Source organism: Cupressus sempervirens, chromosome 10 (assembly GCF_028749045.1).
Source record: "Cupressus sempervirens isolate cs-2001-9-10 chromosome 10, ASM2874904v1, whole genome shotgun sequence".
In the NCBI taxonomy this organism is placed as follows: domain Eukaryota; kingdom Viridiplantae; phylum Streptophyta; class Pinopsida; order Cupressales; family Cupressaceae; genus Cupressus; species Cupressus sempervirens.
This window is the reverse complement of record NC_143127.1, coordinates 933338935-933355206: the sequence shown is the minus strand read 5'-3', so window position 1 is coordinate 933355206 and position 16272 is coordinate 933338935.

Here is a 16272-nt window from a genome sequence, read left to right as displayed (position 1 = left end):
TAAAGGGGTTCAAATACTAAGCTATCACATAATGGCAATAAATAGATATGCCCAAAGATTGTCAACTAGGCTTCCTAAAACTACAATTCACCATATGTATCATGAGGGTAGTCAAGTGGTAGATAGCTTAGTTGTGTATGGGAATGAATTTCAATGTACTTGGGAAAGGGAATTCAATCTCACAAAAACAATTCTATCACTTTTTAATAAAGATAAATAAGTTTTGTCATGATCTAGCTATTTTAAATTTGTGGTGCAAGAGTAATAGAGTTGAGTGGGTGCCTTTTCTTGAGGATGGCTTAATTATGATGAGTTTAATTTGGAGTTCAATTTTATTATTTTTTATTTCCCATTAAGACAAAGATAACCTCAGTACCAAAGATGAGTTTTTGAGAGATTTTACAAGAACCCAATGCCTAGAACTTCTTTAATTTAGAGGGGTTTTTTAATATCATTTATTGGATAGACATGGAGATGTTGGTATCTCTAACCATTGTTGTCTATTAGTGTTAACCACTTACTCATTACCATTGTTGAGCAACATGGTAGAGGCTATAAAACTCTTCTAGGGATCATAATCTACTATTCAAATGGGTATTCCAAAGTTGATAGCTTTAGGAGACTCTCTTATTTTGATTGTGGTAATTAAAGGTGTTAAAAGGATGAGCTATCACACAATGAAAATAATTAAATATGCCCAAAGGTTGTTGACTAGGCTTCCCAAAATTGCGATTCAACATATGTTTCATGAAGGTAGTTAGGTGATAGAAAAACTAGCTACATATGGGCATGAATTCATTAACCAATGTACTTAGTAAAGGGAATTTGATGTCCCAATTTCAATTCTATCACTTGTAAAAAAAGAGAAATAAGTGTTATCATGGTGGTTTTTTTTTTAATTTGTGGTGCAAGGGTAATAAATTTGGGCGGGTGCCTTTTACTGAGGATGGTTTAATTATGATGAGTTTAATTCGTGTTCAATTTTATTATTATTTATTTTCCATTAAGGAAAATATATCTATGGTGAAAAAACATAAGATTTTGAGAGATATTAAAAAAGCCCAATGGCTAGAACTATTTACATTTAGAGCGGTTTTTAAATTTCATTTAGTGGATGGACATGCATATGTTGGTATCTCTAACCATTGTTTTCTATTAGTGTGAATCACTTGGTCATAGGGTAAACTTTAAAAAAGCCACCTCCAAAGAAAGATATAAAATATTGGCGAATATTTAATTATTTTGAAAAAACAAAATTATTTATATAGGTGAAACTCTCAATTTTTTATTTTAAATATCATTAATTTTGGTGATTATTTTTGAGTCATAAATTTTTTTGTATAAAATATTGAAGAATCTCAATAATAATAGGAAGTTCATGAATCACCATGGAATATTACAATTCAAAATTGAACATTTTTTTACATTGTGGAATGTTATGAGAATCGTTACATATTCTTTAAATCAATAGTGAATAATAAATATTACTGATATATCGCTAAATTAACTAATAATTATGATAATTATTGGTCAGTTCAATTTAATTTCTCCAATAATATATTATATTTAGGTTACTCAAATCTATTCATGTAACAAACATTGTGGCGAATATTTGAGTTTAAATTTTTCAATAAAATAAATTATTGAGTGATTTTAAATATTTTAGAATTGAATTTTATAAAACTATGGCGATTTAGGTTGTATCAAATCTTAAATTATTAGCCAAAATAGTAGCCAAAAAATTCTAAAATTAGCCAATTTACGAATATTAGCCACTAAATTATACCCTACTTGGTCATTTACAAGGACAAGTCAAATAGCCATCATTTTGATAGAGACACTCTACATAGGTTGAGTCACGTACATAAAAAAGTATATATAGAGCTCTATAGCAGCTAAGTAAGTTTATGGTCACCAAGTATTTTCTATATGAGTCAAGTTCAATAGACACCAAGCAAGTTTCAAGTATACAAGTGTCAAGTTACATAGCGTGTTCCAAGTGCAATACATGTCATGCATCAAAAGAGAAAACATAGACCAAGAAACAACAATGCTAAGCATTAGAAAATAATATAGACTGATGAGTGTAGAGTTTACATAAAAGTTATAAATGGAACAAAATTTGAGGTAAAACATTTTTCAAGCTAACGTGGAAGGAACATTTAAAGTTCATAGAGGTTGTTATAGAACATTATTAATGATGTGGATCTCAAATCTCTATGTTGCAAAATCAACGATTCAAATGAAGAGGATAAATATGGAAAAATCTAGAAAAAATCTTTACGAAACTCTTTAAATAGTGAATATCTTAACCTATATCATATGCTATGAGAGTGTGAATCAGAGTACAAACAAAAGCAAGATCAGAAGATGATAAGTGAAGTAATGGGTTGAGATATGATCAAAAGTTAGTGAAGGGTTTTGTTATTAATTAATAGAGTATGTGACCTATTCATAGTAGTGAAGTGAAAGGGAAATACATGTATTATTAGATTAGAGGAGAGGATTAGTTAGCAAGGAGAACACTCAAAATCATCTTGTAGAGAAAATTGAGAGTTGGGTTCTAAATCAGTTTTAATCAACTTGAATCATGGTAATCTCTTAACAAAGTGGTCTTAATAGATCTTTATAAATCTACTAATAGAGTCCTTACTTTTTTATAATTGTTAAATCCAATAACTAGGTGAGACCTAGAAATCTCTTAAGCCGTTAACATGGAAGACTCCCCATAGGGTAGATCATTTCTTATGATCAAACATTGTAACCATTCTAGATTAACTTTATTACTATAGCTATGAAGATTTTTGGGTGTCATCCCCACCCTATTTATACCTTTACCTTGGAGGATTTTTGGGTAACAAATATTGTGTTATGTGTTTATTTTCATGCATGTGATAGATCATATTTACATGTTACAACAAGTTATCATTAGAAAGTTTTAGATGCATAAGTTTATTGATAGATGTAAATGAATTGGTGAAAAGTTTATAAGTGTTTAAGATTATGATACACATCCCCCCCACTCTTAGTATCTTGTTTATCCTATTTATACATCCATTGGTCAACAATTGGTATTAGAGCATTGGTTCTCTAAGAAAATCTTAATTGCTTAGGGATTAGATCTTGGAGATGTAGGCTTTCAAATTGGACAAGGTTATTAAAAATTAGGTGATTGACATTCAACTCATATGACATAAACTTGAGAAGGAAAGAAAAGATCTAAAGGTTTCCCTAAAAAAGAGAAAGAAAATTGCTATCTAGATAGAACATTACTCTTATGAAGAAGTTTAGATTGAAGGATTGTTTGAATAAATCAATCCAAATGACAAGGCATTTGTAGATCTACTTGACAAGAACAAACTTTTGAAAGAATAAATAAGAGGACTAAAAAGAGAACATGAAATCCAATCAATAAGATTATGTGAAGTGAGGTAACAAAATAAGAAAGATAAAGAAGATAGGAATATGGATAAAGAAGAATAAAGGGTAATCACTACCAAACTTGAAGAAAGGACATTAAATGTGCAGAATCTGACAAATACACAACTAGACATGATTAATCAACTTAGGCTTGAAAATCAAGATTTGAATCAGAAGGATGTAGAAAGTGCAAATATCAAATCATAGAAATAAATATTAGGGAATGAATTGAAGACTAAGAAAGAATCCATGGAGAGACTCAACAAACTTAAATAAAAAATGAAGTATTTTGAAGAACTTGTGAAGTAATCTAGTTGTTCTAATGGGTTAAGATATTCATATACTGAACAAGGAGAATCATCTAGGAATGGAGAAATGAGGAATGTAAAATCAAAAGACAAACCAACATGATATCAATATGGAAAACTTGGTCATACTACAAATATCTCTTCAAGAAAATATGGTATGTAAGTTTCTAAACCTAATTTTACTAATTTTTATTTTTATTGTAAGAAACAAGGACATCAAATACATGAGTCTAGGTGAAGAATGATGAGTGCATCTATTACACCTAAATTTGAAGGATAATGCTATAACTATCAAAATTATGGGCATAGAGAATATGAATGTAGATCATAGAAGAAACCTCAATGGATAAATTAGAAGAAGAATTATGCATCCAACAATGAAAGTTCCAAATGTCACAAGTTTGGACATCTAAGAAAGAATTGTAGGGCTCAAGAAAATGAGGCAAAAGACAAAGGCAAAGGAAAACTAGACATTGAGCAATTGGAGAATGAAATGAACTAGAAACACAAAAGGAGAGTAGAAGATGGAAATAGTTGAGAAAATGGTGTTGAGGTCACCCAATCAAATGAAGAAGGTGACCATGTCATCTCACACTAAGAAAGAAGGATATTTATGGAGCTGTATACACAATTGATATATCATACAATAGTTCTTTACATAAAATATGAAAAAGTTCATATTTGCATTATAAAGATGCATAGGAATAAATTTGTGAAAGGTTTCTCAGTATCAGTTAAATTGTGTATTTTGACCAAGAATTGCAACATAGACCAAGCACTTTAGAAGAAAGATGGTAGAGATCAAATGATATGGAAGAGACTGAGTGGTAAAGTAAAGATCTAGTTAAAAGGCATCAATATGAATTAAGACAATTGGCTTACACTTACCTAAGTACATAGAATTAATGGAGACCCTAAATCAATCTAGAGCATAGAGGTATTTGTGTTAGAGTAAATAATTAATTTATTAATTATTTATTCTATTTACTTAAGCTTACTTAGGTAAATGCATTTTATTTATTAGTTGTAGCCTAGGAGTTAATTATAAGTTGTTGAAAATAGGGGAGTTTGTTCTCTTCTAAGTCATACTTATCCTCTCACTTTATTTGAGGACTTTCCACCTTATGTCAATGTATGCTTAGTTGTCACACTTATCTCCTAGCATCTTCTAGCTTGTTCTAGGAGATTCCTTAAGGCCTTTATAAGCGGTCTCTCCCTCATTGTATCACAATATCTCATATTGCATATTGTAAATACATATTTTCTTGTGTTGCAATATATTCTTTTCTCTCATGTCCATTTAGGGTTTTTCCCTTGCTCCACGCTCTTCTTTCCTTAGCTTTCCTTTGAAAGGTTTTCACATGCAGGTGATCTTGGGTGTCTTCGGAGTTGGATTTCATCAACTCCAACATGGTATCAGACCCTCCCTGCTACTGCTTGGTTGAAGAATTTTGAAGTTGTGATTCGAAGTCACAAACCCTAGTTTGTTTGTGCATTTTTTCTTCAAATCCAAGGGTCAGCAATTTTTTGGAGCACTTTTAGCCCACACGAATGCTACCATTAGATCTAGAAAGCCTTTTGCAGTTAGGATTCATATAAAACATGTCAATTTGGAGACATGGCTCTAGGAGGAAAAACAAATTTAGTTCAGGAGGTTGTACAGATGATTTTGGAGCATTTATTGCAATATTTTAAAAAAAAATTAAGCACCACCACTGCAATGCCCAAGCACCACCACAGGGTTGCCCACACACCACAAAGGCACCGCTAGCGCCGATAGCGTAGCCGCGGGGTAGCCGCTGCATAACCATCACCGCTCGACCAGCCTGCAACCTCTACCGAGTGGTACCCCCTAATCTGGGCACCACTACCTCTGCTCTACCTCCTAACATGGCTGCACAGTCGGTGTGACATCAGTAGCTGCAGGCGTGACATGTGGCACTGCCGTGTCACACCTACCACATCATCATTACCACGTGGACCTACCACATGGCATGCCATGTAGCCCCTTTTTTTGTGCCGACGATCTCCAAACTATTAAGTTTAGGATAGTGAAATGCTGACATTAGGATGATGTCAGCACTACATCAGCACACCTTGCTTGCACATCTCCAAGGTTAGTTTTTGACCTACATTTGGTTTTTTGGCCATAACTTGAGCATACAGAGGTATTTTTTCAATCTGAAAGAAGCATCAAAAAGCTGGTTTTGAGATGGAGACATTGGTGTAGGTGTTTTTAGGTTTTAATGCATTTTTATTGCCTATATTTTTAGTTGAAATCTAAAGTTTAGTTTTTAACTCCGGTATGCATTTTTTTTGCATCCCATGTTAGTTTTTTGAAAACTTTATATTTTTGGAAAGCTAGTTTTGTCCCCATTTTAGAAATGTGGACTTTTTTCTTAATTTTTGGCCCATGCTCTTTTTATCATATTTTTGACATTTTTTCTATATGGTGGATATCTTGAGTGTTTTAGGTCTGACGATCATGTTTCTGGCATGGTTTCCTTTGTTTTAGGCTGTACTATGTTTTGTATCAGCTTATTTTTTGTTTTGATCATTGTAGCTATCATTTTGAAGCACTTTGATGTATCACACTGAGATAAAGTGCCACTTTTGCATTTTGACATCATGAATGTTGATTTTGAGTCAGTTGTACATGCGCTATTTTTATAAAGCAACATGGGGGGGATAGTTATTTGCTATTTTAGAAATTTTCCCATTGTTAAGTGAGTGTCCCTTCCATGACATTACTCCCATGTAGTGTTAGTGTGATCGTGTCTTTATAGGTGTTTGTACCTCTTCCTCTCTCGTCGCTCTTGGTTTGTCTGCATGAAACTTTGGCCCATCTTCTTAGTTTCCTATCATCACAACCCATCTACATTAGGGGGGGTTATGTTCTTGTTCTAATGCATCCTTAGTTTGATGGTTTGATAGTGTGAGCTATGTATTTAGAGGTTGATCCTATATACAAGGTGATTGTAGTGGCTGGCTACCTATGCATTTCGATGAGATGGATCATCTACCATATAGACACGCTTGGTTTGTTCCATCTTCTTCCTTGGTGGTTCTTCAAATCAGCAGTTGCAATTTTCTTCTTGATGCCAAATTTGTGCCTTCTTCATGCTTCAGTGATGCTCTTCATGATCACACCTTGTTCCTATTTTAGGAGACATTTCCCTAGTTGGAGGCTTCTTCAATTCTTCACTAGGTTCTTATCTCTTTTTGGGGGAGGCTTTTTCCCACGTGGTTTTCTCTCTTTCCCCATTTTTAGAGGTTACATTTTGTTGAATTGTACATGGGTACCTAACATGGCCTCATTGCTGAGACCCATTTTTCTTTTTTGCCTTTGTTTTGTGAGCTTAAGACATTTCCCTAAGTTGCACTTTAGGGGGGGTGTTAGAGTAAATAATTAATTTATTAATTATTTATTCTATTTACTTAAGCTTACTTAGGTAAATGCATTATATTTATTAGTTGTAGCCTAGGAGTTAGTTATAATTTGTTGACAATATGGGAGTTTGTTCTCTCCTAAGTCATACTTATCCTCACTTTGTTCGAGGACTTTCCACCTTATGTGGATGTATGCTTAGTTGTCACACTTATCTCCTAGCATCTTCTAGCTTGTTCTAGGAGATTCCTTGAGGCCTTTATAAGTGGTCTCTCCCTCATTATATCACAACATCTCTTATTGCATATTGTAAATACATATTTCTTGTGTTGCAATATCTTCTTCTCTCTCATGTCCATTTAGGGTTTTTCCGTTCCTCCACACTCTTCTCTCCTTGGCTTCCCTTTGATAGGTTTTTGCATGCATGTGATCTTGGGCATCTTCGGAGTTGGATTTCATCAACTCCAACAATTTGGTGATTTGAGAAATGAGTAAAATATTTCAAGAGGGATTTGTAGTAGAAGCTTGAAAGTGTGGAAATATGAATTGTACTAAGTAATGTAGAGAAGAAAGAACTTCAAGACCTAAAAAAAAATGATAGCATCATCAACCAATAGAATGAGTTAAGAGGTTAGTAAAATCTAACTAGTGAAGAGTGGTATTTGTGCTCCACCAAAGTTTCATGCTATTCCATAAATTGTGATGAAAGGAGACCCAATGGGTGTGCTATCCTTGATACCACCTAAAGGTATTATGATACATGATATTGGAAACTATTACATGTATAAACTTGGAGAAGTAAGAAGTAAGAGACAATGATATTACAAAAATATATCAGAAGTTGTGAGAATAAGGAATCTTGAAGCACAAAATCAAATTTGTTGAAAGGAAAGATTTAACTTGTGTCCTAGAATTCTCGACAAATTTCAAAATTGAATGAATTAAAGTTGTTTTGAGAAGAATTCATGACATGGATTATTAGCTATAGAATAGACCCATGGATATCACAAAGAAAATGATAAATAGGTTCATATTCTATCCAACCCTTGATAAGAAGAAAAAAATGCGATGTTTGAGCCGAGAGGAGATTGAAGAGTATAAAAGACCTGAATGGAATGGATGTGGTTTTTCCATCCTAAAAATTTCTCGTCCATTAATTAAATTTTTAGTGAGATTTGTACTTAACAAATTCTATTAATCAAGCATATTGAACAATGTTCCCTATATGGCCATGGATCAAGCATGGAAAATAGTGATGAAAGATCATGAGTATGTTCTTGATGAGCTATAGAAACTATAGCTTCTAGATGATCTGTCTTCCATAAGAAAAGAAAAGAATTCAATTTGTAAGTTTTAATCCATCATTATGGGTATTTTTTTGAATATCTAGAGCAAGAAAAACCAATGACAAAACAAATTAATAAGTATATTACTCAATTAGGAGACAATTTTTAGAATGTATTGTACACTTATTTTGATAATTTAATCAAAGGTTCAAAAGAAGGATGGGGATACCTAAAAAATTGCTCATGAGGAAATACAATGACATATTTTTTCTTGTGGATACATAAAATACTTTTATATAGGCACTGGAGCCTAGGAAAGCTTGGTTACAAAGTTTTTATTATGAAATAGATAGTGATGTAGTAATTGCAAACATTGAAGCACTAATAAAAGAAGAAATAGATACTAATGCCAAAACTTTTGGTAAATATGAAGAACCTAAATAAAAAATATCTATTAACATCAAGTTTGCTTCTAAGGAGAAGGAAAGGAAGAAAATGATTGAAGACTTGGAAGCTAAACTGGGCACCCTAGCTAAGGGAAAGAACCATTACAATTGACACAAGGTCTCGGTCAAGATTAGGAAAAGGATAGTGGTGATGAGGAAGAGGAAGAAGAAGGTGATAAGGGTAAAGCCCTAGTTTTTTTCATGCCACCAAGAAAGAAGGTTCAAGGAATAAAGAAGCTGGCAGTGACACCCATCTCTCCTTGACTATGAAACAAGCTAAGGACCAAGGTAGCTACTAGTACCGAGATGTTTTCTTGAAGAAAAAAGTAGCGGAGTTTATAGAGCCTAGTGCTCCAAAAACCAAAGGGATATTGGTAAGAGAACCACCTATTAGGAAAAAAAGGATTATTGAAGAGGTATGTGAAAATTTAATAAGATCTAAAGGATTATCTAGTTTTAGGTTTGTAAAGTATGATACATTATATAATGATGATAGAAATAAAGTTAAGGATGCTATGGTAGATATGACTGCCAATCCTAAATTATCTCACAGTGAAATTGAGAAGAAGATATCTCAATATCTATATGATAAATTGGAGAAAATATTGTAACAGGGTGAAGTAGTAGAGAAACAGATAAGAACTGACACATTAGTTAGAGTCATGCCTAATTTGACCTAGAAACAACATGAAGTATTTTTGGAATAGTATAGGAGAAGATTTGATCCTAAATACATGATTTTCTTAATCTTACAAAATAAAGAGGAAGTTGTAGAACAATAAACTAAGTTATATTGGAAAATAATTTTTGGATTATCTATAATGACAAAAAAGGCATACACTCTAAACATCAAAGATGATTATAGTGGTGGAGAAATCTCAAGTGTTTTGATTCCACAAGGAATCCTATCCCTAGTACATGTCAATACCCCTAACACTCTAGAAGCAAAGTCAATCAAGACTCACAGGTATAGAGGAAGATGTTGATGATAAAGAAATAAGTGTAGATATTAAGATTATTTCAGCACCTCATATTTAGGAGAGAAAAGAATGAAATAAAGATGAACCAAGTGAAACTATTATTCTCTTGAGCACAAATTTGCAAGCACGACTACGTGGTGAAACTCCCTTACCAACTCCCAAGGTATTTCCAAGTAGAAAAAATCCTTCACTAAGAAAGAAAAGATCAATAAAAGATGTTTTTCTAGATATTGAAGTTAGTTTGGATGAAATCATTGAGATGCCACAATTGGATCTTGAAAATCTCATCATGGAGAAAACAATTTTGCTACACGAAGTTTTGGAAAAGAAGAAGAGGCAAGAAGAGATAAGAAGAGAGCTTAAGAACAAGCATGTATTATATCACATAAAGCATATTTTGTGAATTCTTTTGACATTTAATTTTTTTATGAAGATACACCAATAATTAACTAGCTTCTAAATATAATTGATCAAGTGAATGCTTGTATTATGGAGTCAAATGAGAAATTGATGAATTGATCTGCTAGAAGATTTGAAGCTAAGGCTATTGACGAAGTTTCCATAGCCATTGCCAAGGAGAACATAAAATTACAAGAGAAAGTGGAGGTTATGATTGAATTAATTCAAAAGGTACAACATTTGTACACAATTCTGTCAAATGTGCTAAGATTTACTAATCATATTTAGGCATAAATAAATCAAATTCAGGATGAGATGAAGAGATCCAACATTATAAGGAATTTATTTTTCAATTTGGCTTACTTCCCCCTATTCAACCCTAGTAATAGTGACATCAAATGTTCAAAGGCAAGGGGAAATAGATATTGAAGAGGGAAATAGATTTGTTAAAAGAAAACAAGAGAGAAAGAGATTTGAATAAGGGTAAATGAATTTGTAATCCATTTCTATAATGTTTAGATTCATTACTCATTGGCATAAGTCATAAGAATTAAGGGAGAGCTCATTATCAAATTATTTTGTAATGTGTGTGTGTGTGTGTGTGTGTGTGTGTGTGTGTGTGTGTGTGAGAGAGAGAGAGAGAGAGAGAGAGAGAGAGAGAGAGAGAGAGAGAGAGAGAGAGAGAGTTTTTTCCACTAATATAAAAGGGGGAGATTGTTTCTATCTCTAACCACTTTTACATATTAGTGTCAACTATTTAGGTATTTACAAGGAAGAGTTAGATGGTCATCACTATTACTAAGCTATTCTATATAGGCTAAGTCATCTACATAAACAAGTAAGTACGAAGTTCTATATGAGTTTAGTAAGTTTATCCTCACCAAGTATTTTAAATATTTCCCAAACATAATAGAAACCAATAAACTTTAAAGTATAGAAGTGCCAAGTTACATACTGTGTGTTGAGTGCAATAAATTCCAAGCATTTGAAGAGAAAATACAAATTGAGCAATAGAAATATCAAGCATCATACAAAAGTAAAACCTCATTAATGTAAAGTGTACCTAAACATAAGAAATGGAATAGACTTTGAGGTAAAATATTTTTCATGCTAGCTTGGAAGGAGCATTTAAAATTTGTAAAGGTTGTTAATGACATTGATCAAAAATTTCTATGTTGTGCACTCAACAATTCAAATAAAGAGGCAACACATGGAAACATTTAGAAAAATCTTTATGAAACTCTTTGACTAGTGAAGATCTTAATTTAGATCATATGATGGTGAGAGTGTGAATTAGAGTGTGAGTGAAAGCAAGATCGAAAGATGATAAGTGAAGTAAAGGATTCAGATCAAAACAAAAGTAAGTGTAGGGTTTTGTTATCATTTAACAGAGCAAGGGTCCTATTCATAGCATTGAAGTGAAAGGGAAAGACAAGTATTATCACATCAGAGAAGAGGATTAGTTAGCAAGGAGAAGACTAAAAATCATCTTCTAGAGAAAATAGAGAGTTAGATACTAAATCAATTCTAATCAACTTGAATTAGGGTAAATCTCTTAATTCATCTAACCATGTGAGACCTATCAATGTCTTTAAAGGCTTTAATAGCGAAGACTCCTCACATGGTAGATCATATCTTATGATCAAGCAGTGTAACCATCACAAGTTATCTTTATTACTGTAATAGAAAAGATTTGTGGGTGTCATCCCCACCCTAGTTTTAGCTTCAACTTGGAGGGATTTTGGGTAACAAATATGGGTGAATGCACAAAGTTGGGTTGGAAATTTGCAAAAGTCAATTCCATAGAATTAGACCTTTTTAAGAAGCAGGTACTCCTTTTAAGAAAAGGGACTCGTATTAGGCTTGGGTCCTTGATCCTAAATTTAAAAAATGGGCACGAATTTTTTTAAAAATTGGGTGCCTATTTTTCATTCCAAAAATGGGTACCCATTTTTGAAAAAATAAAAAGTTTGATTTTTTTAGAAACAAATACCAGAGTTTTAAAAGTAAAAAATGAGTACGCATTTCTAAAATATCAAGTGCCCATTTTTTTACTATTAAAAAATGTGTACCTGTTTCAAAAAAATTTAATTTTTTAAATTTTTTTGGGGGATTTTAAATCCCACATTTAATTTTTTAAATTTTGAATTTTTTTTTTTTTTTGAAACAGGTATCAATTTTTGAAAAATTGGGTTCCTGTTTATTACTTGTAAACAATGGATACTTGTTTCTAAAAAAATTAATCTTTTATTTTAGGTGGATTATATATGCCTCTTTTAATTTTTCAAAACGGGCGCCCATTTTTTGAATTTCAAATAATGAGTGGCCATTTCTTACAAGGGAGCAGAATTTTTCTTCCTACCTTAGATTTTGGTTTGAGATAGGCCTAGTCAGACTAAGCCTATGCCTTGACATCACAAGATTTGGCTAAGACATTGAATTGACAAATTTATGTCTTGTCATGATTTTTAGAGAGACTTCCTAATCAATTTTTTTAACGAAACAAAAACCCATTAGAGCTCTCACTGTCTTGGTTTCAGAATTAGTAATTTTATAGTATTATGATTTTATTTACATTTTTATTTATTTTTTAATCAACGGTGTTGCCTAAATGTAAAATAGTGAGGTTCACTAAAACTTTAATAACTTTTTAATTTTATGATTTTTCTTAAATTAATTTATATTTCATCAATCTACATACAACTTTTTTCAAGTTAAAAGAAAAAAAATTAAAAGGTGAAATTTTGATCAAATTATGGTTTCTACACATGAGTGTTGTAAGTCCTGAAACCAACATTTTGAAAAAGTGGTTTTTAAAGATTCATAATAAAAGCAAAAATCTATCATATGGGTACACAAATAAATTACTTATTCAAAAAATAGATTCCAAATGCTAATTTTCTTTTTCTAAAGTTTTTTTTACGTTCAATCTCTAAATGCATCAAATTTTGACATCAATTGACAAGAAATTTTTAAAAGATTAAAAAAAATCCACTTTTTACCCAAAAGTGAGATCCAACTTCTTGTACTTACCCATGTTGTGTTATGTGTTTATTTTCATACATGTGATAGATCATATTAACATGTTGCAATAAGTTATCATTACAAAGTTTTATGTATAGAAGTTTACTAATAGATTTGAATGAATTGGTGAAAATTTTGGAAGTGTTTAAGATTCTGATTCCAAGTGTAATCACATTTCTATAGATATTAGTGCTATTATCCTCTAGTTTCCTACTAGTATTGCTATCATTATTTGGATAGACCATGGTGTTGAGGTTATGATAGTATGTTTCAAGGATTCAGTGGTGAAGCTTGGAGAGGAGGAAACTATGAAGGGTTATTCAGCTCATATTGAGCAGATAAGGGTGGAGAAAGTTATTAGGAGTGGCAAAGAAACTTGCATTTACTTGTGTTAAGGTGGGTTGATTCCATTTATGGAATGCATTGAAGAGTATGATAGAGTTTGTAATTAGTTTGACACATGCAAAGAGAGAGGTGTTAATATTAATTGACATAGTGCAACGGAGGAGAATCTCCAAAAGAGGTTTCCTAACCCCTAAAAAATAACCATAGATGAGAAAATAAATAATAACCTAGATTTAGAACAATTTCTTAGTTGCATGGCCTTCTAGGTTATGGCCAAATACAAAGCAATTAGAGTAGTAGTTTTACAAAAAGTTGCAATTTCAAAATAGCTAGCCAACCCAAATCCACAATCTAGTAGAGAACTCCAAGAAGAATCTATTCTTGTACTTGTAAGCCATCAAGGAACATTCTTATTTCCCAAGCCCACACTTAGTTACCATCTCTACTCTACTTCACTCCTCTCATCTATTGCATGTTGAACTTTATTCAAAAATGTCTCCACACAAGACAAGACACCCTACTTACACTAAACTAAGCCACAAGTTGGCCTCACATAATAGACATGAAATAAATACTCACATTAGGTAGACTCTTAAGCAATAAATCAGTTTGAAAAAAAAACATTAAATACATGAAATAACTAAATACTTTGGATAGGCCCCAAGTTTATAATGCATAACTAACTCAAATAACATGATAGAAGGATGCACCATTAGGTATAGGTCCATCTTTCACCCAAAAATCCAAATCCAAGTGCATAGATACTAACTCCCTTAGATTGAAGCTCACAAAAATAATCTCCAAAATTTGCTAGTAAATTAGGAACACATAAGTAGTAGTAATCAAAATGGCTGTAACTCCAAGATGATACTCTATGCACACTTAGGAAAAATGTTTCTCAATATGTCTTGAACCCACTCCCAACTTTGTAAGCCATAACTCCACAAATCTGAGCTCAAATCCCTTGCATACAAGATTGCTGACTATGCTAGGATGCTCTTGCATCATTTTATGGAATTTCATTTAAAGTCACAGTAGAATTTATAGCTAGCATGCCAGGAGTCTTTCCATGGAAGGTAAAAGCTAGAGGAAGCATTGGAGGATTATTGATGAAGCTAGTCTAAGGAAATTCTTCAAACCTAATAAAGGTCTTCTTTTTTTTCGAGGTGGTTTTGTATTGTCAAAGCTTCCCGAGCATGGAATATTGTGTACTATGCCATAATAAGGTACATTATGCTTGATGATAGGTTCAAGGTTTTATATTATTATCACTTTCTAATTCTTCATCATTTTAGGAATAGAGAGATCATTTCCTTTCCTTACTTATTGATTCACTCTATTGAGGACTCCATTTAGAATATTTGTTGAAAAGGGAAGAGGGAAATTGGTACACCATTTTTTGTTAGGCTTTAATGTTCCACCTCTTTAGGTTCCATAAACACCTAAACCCTCGAGTACAAAATATAGACCTATACCCATCAAAAAAATATGGTTACCCCACTTACTTGATCCCCTTTTGCTTAGTCCAAGGAGAATAAGAGCCCCTCTTCCAATAAGAGGAAGATTAAAATGAAAAATTTTGAGGTCTTAGATGTAGATAATGCCATTGATAGTGGTAGATAGAAAATCCTTGAGAGTTTTTCGAGTTCTAACACTATTGAGAATAGTAAGAAGAAAAACTTGCCTAGGCCTACGAGGAAAGCTACTTGGAAGATTTATGGAGAAAAGAATGAGAATGAGTCTATTGCTGATGATAAAGATGAGGAGACCACCAATACTATAGATCAGGAAAGTCCTCATCCTTCATGTGTGTCAGAAACCTTTAAAACTAAAGTTAAGACCCTTGATTTGAAAGGTAGGGGGGGAGGGGGTGCTGGAGAGGGTTGGAAGATCAGGGGATGATCACTTCCCCTATCAGGAACCTAAATATAAAACCATAGACTAAGGAAATTGGGTAAGTTGAGAGCCCCAAGGAAGGAGGGAAAAGTATGAGGGAAACTCCTTGCCCCAGGAGTCCATTGATAAATAGCCCCATGGGATTGGTAATGACATACTATAGGAGAGTGTCACTGCTCTAATTAAGAACAATGCAAATCTAGAGGATAAGCTTAGTTAGGTGGCTAACTTCTCAAGGTAGGTTATGCACTTTGTAGCCACTACTCTTCACCTTTTGCAAGTGGACAAGGAGGAGCACAAAGATGTAGTAGACATTTTGATTACTTACTCCCTCTATGGTTTTTTGGCTAATGTGCCTTTCATTTTTGTTCTTTATGTTTTTATGGTTTTGGTTATTTGTAGCAACCTTAGTGCCTTTTTTTTAAGTTTGTTTGCATCTCCGATGAACCCATAAATTTATATTGGGCTAGTTTTCTATATAATTATACATACTCTGAAGATTATCATAGTAGAATACAAAGAAAAAGTTTACATAGATAGAGTATTGAGGATGAGGTCTAATGTAGCTGAGCACATGATCTATAGTGTGTCTTGAGGACATGGATAAGTGTGTCTTTAGAAAGTTGAAGATATGTAAGAGTTATTCATGATTTAGAGAAGAAAGTTTGCATATACAGTATCAAAGAAAAGTTGTTTATTATTCATATTATATCTGTTAATAGGGATATAATATGGATTAACAAAGTTAGAAAGAGGCAATAGACAAATGAAATCAACAAG